The 7,671-nt window shown below is 44.1% G+C and overlaps 2 pseudogenes; one reads left to right on the top strand and one right to left on the bottom strand.

The window, feature by feature from the left end:
* Positions 1-247: 247 nt before the first annotated feature.
* Positions 248-976, top strand: LOC119292982 (annotated as a pseudogene).
* Positions 977-1,315: 339 nt separating this feature from the next.
* Positions 1,316-4,880, bottom strand: LOC119292981 (annotated as a pseudogene).
* Positions 4,881-7,671: the final 2,791 nt, after the last annotated feature.

Raw genomic sequence — 7,671 nt, 5'->3', positions numbered from 1 at the left:
CATCTCCACGAGCGCCCGTCGCCCACAACCTGCTCAGAACGCCGGCAGGCTGGCCGGCCACCCCGCTATCGCCCACGCGCTCGAGCAGCGTCAGCGCGGCGACCCTCCCTTAACGAGCAAGTGTTGGCATTCCTTTTGGCCGCGGCGAGGTCGAGCGTGGATGGCACGGTGAGGGCGCCTCTGAGGACTTTTTTTTTCTCGAATATGCACGAGTGTGCATATCATATATTAAAGAATAAGGGTAAAGATGCCTCCACAGTTACATTACAAGCCTGTATGGCCTCTGAGGACTTTGGATGGTGCCGGTGCCCCGTGCCTATCGCTGGTGAAGGCGTTGTCCTCCATCAGCGAGTCCGGCGCGGCCGTGTGGGTGATCGAGGAGGGCCAGCTACTAAAATGTCATGTTGGCGGCAAGGTGCCAGGCCGGCGACTTCCAGGGCGCCCGCCAGATGTTCGATGAAATGAGTAAGGGGAGCTACTACGCAATGCCAACTCCTGGAACTACCTCCTCGGTGGGCTGCTCAAGAATGGCAGAGCCACCGAAGCGTGCGACCTCCTTGAGGCCATGGAGAGGTCTGAAGTAAGAACTAAGAACCTGATGAAGTCTAGAAATCACTGACGTATGATGTCCTCACACACCACGCCTGAAAAGTAGTGAAGATGGATTCGGCAAGACGGCAGATGTTCCTGGAATGCTGACGCCAAGGATCACAATCCACACATCGGGGTATGTTTATACCAGGAGAATCGAAGATGCTTGCGAGCATGTCGGGGTTATGAGAACCAGGGATATGCACCCCACAAACAGGAAGTACAGCCTGCTCGCATGTTGTTGCGCAAGTCTGGCAGGATCATCGAAGCGGGAAGTGTCCTGCATGAGTTGATGGGAATGGGCCTCACGCCTGATCATTCTGCTTATGTTAGAATTTCCAAGGATTTGCACAAGATGGGAAGGGGAGATCTGTCTGCTGAATAAAAGTCCTTGTTTCAGAAATTCATTGGGAAATCAGGTTTGGAACACTGATTTGTTTTTGAACTTTTATATGTCGAGTCACCTAGTTCAGTGAAAATTGCTTGTCCATATACGATATGCATGTGCCATTATGCTCTTCATTCCTCTCCACCCCATGTATAAGTAGATATCTTTGCTCTAACTCAGAAGGACACATTCCCTACTTTGTATAGATAAAAACATACATTAGCAGAGCAAATGGGCAAAGCCATTTGACATGGATGTATTAGCTACCTATGAAATGACTCAAAATGGATTCAGAAAGGAGAAAAAAAACATAAAACAGTACATTACTATTCTTCTTTACATGATCTTCTGTTGCTTGCTACTATCCTGCCAATTCTTTGCTTCATCAGACATGCATGTGTCTGAGGCCACATGCTTTATTCTAAGGATCTCAGTAGAAACTTGTCCCATATCAGGCCGCTCTTTGGGTGATGCCATGGAGCAAGAGAGGCCTATTCTTAGAAGTGGAACAACGCAATTCTCCATCATGTCAGTTGCATTGTTGTTATCTTGTAGCATTGTAGGGTCAACAACCTCATGAATATTCTTCGTAAATGCTCTATCAACAAATTCATGAAGGCTTATACCATCGTTAAATTTTTCATCAGTTGGACTACACCCTGTTATCAGTTGTAACAGAAGCACTCCGAAGCTATAGACATCATCCTTGGTTGATATCTCTCCGCTCATTCCATACTCTGCATTTACATGTAAGAAACGTAACAAAATTAGAGAATTATGATTATTTGTACAACTCCCTAAGGAACAAACAGAATCAATATCTTGCAAATAATCTTATGTCACCTGGTGGGATGTATCCTATGGATCCTTTTAAGCGGCTCAAACTTGCTGAACTATCTTGATGTCCATTTCCTGTGCTGAACAAGAATCTTTCTAGGCCAAAGTCGATGACGTGCGCATCCATGTCAAGACCCAAAAGAATATTGCTTGGCTTCAAGTCACAATGTATGACTGGAGGTGCACACTGATTGTGAAGATAATCCAAAGCAACGGCCACATCCAAGGCTATGTTAATCCTTTGGCTTAAACTCAGATTATTTTTTTCACCATCTTCAGGATCTTTTAGATGTAACCACATTTCTAGATTCCCATTTGGCATATATGGGAACACTAGAGCCTTGAAATCTGCCCCAGTATGATCCACAGAAGAGCATGAGGTAATGATTTTCACAAGATTCCGATGGCGAACATTTCTTAGAGCTTCACACTCTGCTATGAAGCTCCTATCTGCCCCATTAATGTCAAGGTCAAAAATCTTGATGGCAACTTGGTCTTCTTGAAACTACAGACTTCCCTTATAAACCCTTCCAAATGATCCATAGCCAATTAATTTTGCAGAAGAAAACCTAGCAGTTGCCCTTACCAAGTCTTCATACGATATCTTCTCAAATGATATCTTCTGTAGCTTCTTTATGTGCTCATTGTCATGCTGCAAATGGGGATTTGCTTGCATCCTTTTCGTCCTATAAATTGTTGCAATACAAGAGAAAAGTATTGCAGAGGCAAAAACAATTGGCAATAGAATCACTAGGACTAGAACCAGTAGCTTCTGCTTTCTTTTGCTGTCAGCCAGTGCCATACAAAGAGACATACCTGTCTTTGGGATTATTGTACACAGATGATCATTTCCTTCGATTGAGACTGCACCAGCGATGTCAAAAACACCGCCTGTCGGAACTGCTCCATCAAAATGGTTGAATGATAAATTCAGGCCGTGCAGTGATTTCAAGGATTTGAGGAACTCTGGTACTTTTCCAGACAAGTTGTTCCCAGAAATATCCATGTGTTTTATGCTGACTAAGTTGGCAAATGTTTTTGGAATCCTTCCTGCAAATAAGTTGTTCTGCATCTCAAGATACTCCAGGTCAACACACTGGCCGAGAGTTGATGGGATGTTGCCAGTCAACCTGTTATTTGACATGTTGATTTTCTTCAGATGAAGGAGACTTCCAACTTCATCTGGCATTCCTCCAGACAAGTAGTTGTTTGACAAGTCCAGCACTTTAGAAAACGTAGGGATTGTCAAGATTTTACTTGGTATATGACCATCTAGTGAGTTGTGAGCAAGGTTGAGTATGGTGAGTTGAGTGCATCGTGCTATACTTGCAGGTATTCTTCCACTGAAGCTGTTATGATCCAATTCCAGTATGCTCAGCTGGACAAGATTGCCAACGATATCTGGAATCTGACCCGAAAGCCTGTTTTACGCAAAGGATAGATCGACCAATTTGTACAATTTCCCAATTGTTGATGGTGTATTACCAGTGAGAAGATTGTGACCCATATACAAGCCACTGAGACTCTTAAGGTTGCCAATCTCCGGTGGTATAGGTCCAGAAATTTTGTTGCTACTTAGCCACAAGTAGTCAAGACTATTTGAAAGATTTCCAATAGAACTTGGCAATTTCCCATTGAGATTGTTCCCATCCAGGGCCAGCATGTTCAATCTGGAGCAGTTAGATAGTGAAGAGACAAAGCCCCAATCATCTGCTTCTAGTTTGTTGATTGCCAAATCGAGTAGCACTAAATTTGGCAATGAGCCGAAGAATGGTATGAATCCAGTAAATCTATTAGTGTTCAGGTCAAGCCTTTGTAGGTGGTATGCTTTGAGAAGAGAGGCTGGGATTGGTCCATCAAAACTGTTATATGAGAATATCAGGTCCTGGACATTGGGGAGGGTGTAGCCAATGTCAAAAGGTAATCTGCCGACAAGTGAGTTTTTTGCTATGGTGAGACTTTTCAGGGATGACATATTGAAGATAGATGGTGGAACCGGCCCAAATAAGTTGTTCATAGTCAAGGTCAATATCTCTAGGGTTGGAATATAACCTAAGCTCTCTGGGATGCTCCCAACTAAATGATTGTTTGTAAGATAAAGATGAACTTGGGAAGAAAGGTTCCCTAGTGAGGAAGGTATTCCTCCTGAAAGATTGTTAAACCTTAAAGAGAGTTGCTTAATAGGGGACGATGCGACAGTAACAGAAGGTATCGAACCAACAAAATTGTTCTTTTCAAGGCAAATGGCACCAAGTGACAAAGTGTTGAGCAGAGCCTTTGGGAGTTCCCTAGTAAGACCATTGCTCATGAGCCGAAGTACTTGAAGAGATGAACTATTTGCCAAGGACTGTGGGATGACCCCTCCGAGGGCATTCGTCCCAAGATCGACATATGTGAGATGGCGACTGCTGCCCAAAGACGGCGGTATGGTGCCGGTAAGCATATTTTTGGCGAGAACTAGTATGCGCAGTGCAGGAAGGTCTCCGAAAGCAAGAGGGATGCTCCCCTGGAGCTTGTTGTTGCCAAGGTTAATCTCTTGAAGGCGCTTGTGTTGGCTAAGGCTATGTGGGATCTCTCCACGGAGGGAATTGTTCCACAAGCCCAGAATTTGGAGCTGGGAACATGCAGAGAGTTCAGGTGGGATGTTACCTTCCAAAGTGTTCATGCTGAGGTTGAGGCTGGCGAGTCGACTCAGGAGGCCAAGCTCGGACGACACACCACCATGGAAGTTGTTGTTCGACAGCTGGAGCCTTGTCAGCCAAGTGAGCTTGGCAATGCAAGGTGCTATGGTGCCAGAGATGCCTTGGGATTCAAGGTTCAGCGCGATGACACGCCGGGGGGACGTCGCGCTGTAGGTGACCCCGTACCAGTCGCAGAACTCCACGGACACGTTGCTTCATGAAGCTAGAAATCCAGCGGGACGCGAGAGCTGGGATTTGAAGCAAAGGAGGGCTTGTCTATCGCTCGGTGTTTCATCGCAAATTCCTAATAATGGTAGGCTGCAAGAGAAACCCAGGAAGAGGCAGAGAAACCGAACGAGGCCTGGAAACAACAAAGATGTCATTACTCAGCTATCGAGATGGATGGAAGCTCTCGCTTTGCAAGAGGATTTCTAGGTGTGGTGTGTAGTGGTAGCTCACCCACTTTAAATAGAAGGTTGGCATCTTTGCTTGGAAAGTGGCGAGGAGGAATATGTGGACGCAATCTGTGGAGTGGTGGCAGAGGAGTTCTAGGTGTGGTTTGCATGCAGTCTACGGGCAGCAATGCGATCGTGCTGGCGGGGGAGCAAATATGCAATACCAGAGCAGAATGTGTGATGACACTGATGACGTTGGCAGGGTCACAACCAAGTGACGCATGACAAGCCAGTATATGCAATAAAAAAGAAAATTGCAGCTATGTGGACTCCTAAACAACACCCAGCTTAGATGCCGACGTTGGTAAGGGTAAGCATATAATTGACTGACTGACTACTAGAACTGCAGGCCCAGCTCAGCGAGATCAAGACAAATGCACTAGTGGATTAATGAGGTGAGAAGCTTCCTCGCTGGAGAGAGGAAGGTTTCGAAGGTACCAGGAGTCGAAATGAGTTAGGTTGTGAGCTCAGCTTCCTTTGGGGGGATCCTGGATAGAAAAAATGCTTTGGTTGGTTGTCCTGTTCAGCCAAACTAGATGATATCTGCAAGTTGGAATGTACTAGCCCTGGCAATTAATAATATTAATAATAAAGTGCTAACACACATGCTTCCAGTACAATGGTAGGCGTGTTTGGAGTATATATCTGCCTGCTGGCGACCCTTGGATCAGCTGGAAGCGGTTGTTGGCGCTCCACTTGTACCTGCAATATGGAGTTCTTAGCAAGTTGTCCGTTGTCAGGTTGCTGTTGGATTACATTGGATGATTGTCAGTACTAGTCATCGTCGGGAACCCCAGACTCGTCATATAAAATCAAGCAGTCAAGGGTCATTCCATGGATGAGCATCCATCGATTGGAAAGTTCACATACACACTGCCAAAACGAGACGAAAGTTGTCTTGCATAGTCAACTACAAAAAAGCGGGATCCTGACGATTGCTAAATGCTTCTTTCGTCGTTCTATACTGGCGTACTTACTCCTCTTGACTTGAGATTTCAGAGTTCAGACTGAGAAAGTAACATATATATGTGCTATTATAACAACTGCTTTATAAAACCCTTCAAGGACCGAAAGTGGCATAGTTTTGTTGGGGATACCAGTGTACAAGGAAGAAACATAGTTTTTCTCGGGGTTTCCAACATAGAACAGCCTGGAAATATAAGCAAAAGAGGACATATATATATGCAGTGTCAGATTGCTAAAAAGTTGAGCGTTGGTGTGTGAAACTAGCACGAACAAATATGAAAATGAGAAAGACCTGCATGAAGAAAATAAATAGGACAGTATCAAATTTGATATTCTAGCATGATGGGAGGTTAATGCTTCTAGATTTGCAATATAATTATTGGCTCGTGATGTGTTAACATACCCCGTATCAATGGTTGCATCAGAGTTGGCATTTAGCATGTATGGGCCAAGATCGGCTAAGACATTCTACTCCTATCAATATTGATGAGGATATGGAGATATTAGCAATCTTGCAAAAAGGAACATGTTGTTTTGGAATTTCCTTTTACTATATTTGCATTTGTTACTCTGTGGGCTTATTACATATTTATTTCAGTTTGTTTGAACTAATTGAAGCGTTTGATGGTGGAAATTCATCCAATTCAAAGGCATCCCAAACTAGCAGCGAGCCATCTCCATCTTCTGCTAAAGTTTTGGGTTAGTTGCATCCTCCCTGTTAATATTTTTATTTACTACTAAGTGGTGTGTAAAATAAGTGAGAAAATTTTAGTGTTGTTGATGCCTGTTGGTGATGTACTGATTGTTATCAATTTGTCATGTACCCATGATGTGGAAACTTTTGTGTTTTTTTTTACTTGGTGCTACGTGGAGCTATGAAGGGTTGTTGTTTTTGCCGTTTGCTGCTTGGTGTTGCTTACTTGCTTGGCTCGCTTGCTTGCTGCTGCTTGCTGTGTGTTTGTGGCTTGGTGCTGTATTGAACACTTGAACTTGCTTATTTGGTCCCTCGAGAACTTAAGAGATTATTAGGTGCATGTGTGTGTGATACGATGATTTTTCGAGGAAGGGCTGTAGGTTTCCCGACTGCATGCATTTATATTTTCCAAAGTATGTACAAGAAGGTTTCCATACTGCATGCATTTATACTTCTCAGAGCAGAAAAGGTACAAAGACTGGTACAAGGCCGAAGGCTCCCTAACTGTATAATCGCATAAAGGCTTGAACCCATGATTGGAGGCCTAAATGAGACTTTGTCTTTGCTCTGTGAACTAACAGAGACATCTCCTGCTTGAAGTTGGCCCTGCATGCATTCCTGGTTATCCAAATTGAAAACCATGTATCTATAATACCTAAATAGGTCATCCCCACTATCTTATTTCTCTAAACATGCAAGGTGTCCATATCATCATCTAGCCACATCATCAATTCTCCACCAAGCAATGGGTCTACATGCAGCCGTGAGACATGCATCCTTTGGGCCGTCATAACTGCCATGCAAAAAATGTAAAAGAAATGGATTCCAGTCTTATTTATACTGCACAACGAAGCCATCCCATTAGCAAATTATTCTAAATAAAAAGAGAAGCCCAATCGTCTCATCTAAGCCTGATCTAAAAAATATCTAGCCCTGATCTAAAACAAAGGAAGCCCAACCGTGTAATGTCTTTTCCACGCCCTGCTTCCATTTCCATCTTTCTCTTTTATCTAGCCCTGATCTCCGCGTGTGGTATGCTCTTGTGGCACGGACGCCGCT

Source organism: Triticum dicoccoides, chromosome 4B (genome assembly GCF_002162155.2).
Source record: "Triticum dicoccoides isolate Atlit2015 ecotype Zavitan chromosome 4B, WEW_v2.0, whole genome shotgun sequence".
In the NCBI taxonomy this organism is placed as follows: Eukaryota; Viridiplantae; Streptophyta; class Magnoliopsida; order Poales; family Poaceae; genus Triticum; species Triticum dicoccoides.
The sequence above is the reverse complement of the archived record's forward strand: the minus strand, read 5'-3'. Positions and strand labels throughout refer to the sequence as shown.